Below are 2500 nucleotides of genomic sequence, written 5' to 3'. Positions count from 1 at the left end.
CCCTGTCCTTTTTGTTGGATTAATTGCCTGCCTGCCAGCCTATCTCTATGCCTAACTGTTTGCATTTCTGCCAAGCTGCCTGCCTGGCTATCTGACTGCCTGACTGCCTAACTCTCTGGTTGCCTGCTTAACTGCCTGCCGGTCAACCTCACTGCCTGCATAACTATCTGCCTGTCTAACTGCCTACTTGCCTAAACTGCCTGCCTGCCTATCTAAATTACCTAAATTTCCTTTTGCATGTCTATATGTCTGCCTAACTGCCTGCATACCTGCCTAACTGCTTGCCTGTTTTTCTGCCTACTTAACTGCCATCCTACCTACCTAACTGCCAGCCTGTCTGCCTACTTACCTACGTAACTGTTTAACTGCTCAACTGCCTGTCTGCCTTCCTGCCTTCCTGCTGACTTGCTTGCCTACTTGACTGCTTGCCGTCTGCCGCTAGTGCTGCCCCGGACAGCTGTGCCGAGCGAGAGCGCCGTGAATCAAGCGCGCGGACGGTGACCCCCCTCCCCTACCCCGACTATCCCCCCACCACTTGCCAGCGTATTGACACGAGCGGGATAAGAAGCAAATTTACGCGGCCCAGGAACCCCGAGCAGCCCTCTGCTTCCGACTCCTGGTCTTCGAGACGCAGCCACGTCCCTCCCTCCCCGCCCCTCCACCTCCCACAGGGCACAGAAGCAGTCACGGCGTGATATCTGAGGGAAAGCAGTGAGACCTTTTTGCATGTTTCCGAGCCTTATTAAACTGAAAATCTGGAATGATGTTCAGAATTAAATTCATGCTCAGTTGTTATTTTCTGTACGATTCTATACCAAATGCCAAGAGGAATATTACTGAGTCTTTTAGAAAACAGTTACGACCAAGAACCCAGTCACTCCTTTTGAACTTAATGGGTATCACAAAATTGATATTCGGTGATAGCAATCGACTCAGGATGGTTCAGGAAGGAAGAAGATGGCGTTCTATGGTTGCCGATGTCACTTGACAAGCACTCCGGTATGGTATGGTAATCTAGTATTTTGCACACAACACTTATATTAGGGTGGTCATGAAGATCAAAGAAAGATCTTTGAAACCATAGGCCATTAAGTATCAACCCATGGTTTCTTGCAGTATTGAATACGTTATCATTGTCATAAAACAATTATCACAGTTGAACTCTTAACCACACGAATACAAGCTTTCTTCTCTAGCATTATATGGACATTTATAAACCTGTGTTTATTATTATGAAAAAATATATATCTATATTAATGAAGTCACATGAAAAAGGGCGTTTTCAGGTTACATTTGCTGTTGTTGTTATGGACACACTTCTGTCCATCTGAACAATCTTATGCTGTTGTTGTGCAATATCTTACAATTCACTTTGTAGGTTCAGTTTGAAATTCCTGTCTATTGTGTGAAGTTCTGGAATGATGACAGTGTTTTGTCTACAAACAATTTGGTGTAGTCATTGTTGTTTGAATGGAGAAAGTATACCAGTAGGTGGCTATTGTGGGATATTGTGTGAATCGGACATTGTAGTAGAATATGTATGGCATTGTGACGGGAGCTTTACATTGACAATTGGGTAAATCGTTTCTTGTCAAGTGGTATGTAAGGCGGAAATGTTTTGTTCTTAGGCGTATTAGTATTTTTTCAAAACGTCGGTTATGTTGACCTGAGGTCAGCGATAAATGTATGCTTAGCTGTTTTGCATAGTTTGCTAGCGCCTTTGACATATGTTTAATATTGCTGATAAAAGGACAGTTACTAGGAGTGAAGCGAAGGCATAGAAAAATACGGATGCTACCTCTCGAGTCGCCTTCTTCAGTGCCGGCGATGCCGTCATGAGATAACTCGAAGCAGAAGGATACAGATTTGAAGCGGGTGGTGATCTGGATGAAACACGAGTGGGTTTTGTGGATCAATGGGTGGCAGGATTTCAGGGTGGAGATTGTTTTTTTGTACTCAGTGAATATGATATTGGATACAAGAGGAGTTGTGGATGATATATAAAGCAATGAGAGCTGTTAAGAGATCAGCAGTAGAAGGGATGGAGGCAGATCTTGTTTCAGTTAAGGATACCTGCTGCGTAATCCATTCCATGATTCGGACGGGAGTCAGTGTTATGTATGTATAAAGATACTTGTCGAATGACTTCAGTTGACATTTCATCTTTTGTTAAGATGGCTCGGGTGAAGCACAAGTGTATTGGAGGAAGTGGCCAAGGGGACTTGGATAGGTAGTGTTGTGGGAAGGATTTTATCACCAATTTTCATTGTAGATGGAGTCTGCCACTAATTTGCCATATGACAGGGCATTATGTCAATATTGTTCGAATTCTTGGTGGGTAGCTGAAGTTTTAATGATGTAGAAAATTGGGTTTCTAAGGGTGATCTTAATGCGAAAAGGATATTCAAGTGATGTTTTGAAAGAGGTTTTGAAGGAGATTCAAGTTTCTCTTCATACATGAATGTATTCATACAGTAAATAGTACATACATAAATCATAC

Source organism: Oratosquilla oratoria, chromosome 24, assembly GCF_046742065.1.
Source record: "Oratosquilla oratoria isolate Oo_2021 chromosome 24, ASM4674206v1, whole genome shotgun sequence".
NCBI lineage: Eukaryota > Metazoa > Arthropoda > Malacostraca > Stomatopoda > Squillidae > Oratosquilla > Oratosquilla oratoria.
The sequence above is the reverse complement of the archived record's forward strand: the minus strand, read 5'-3'. Positions refer to the sequence as shown.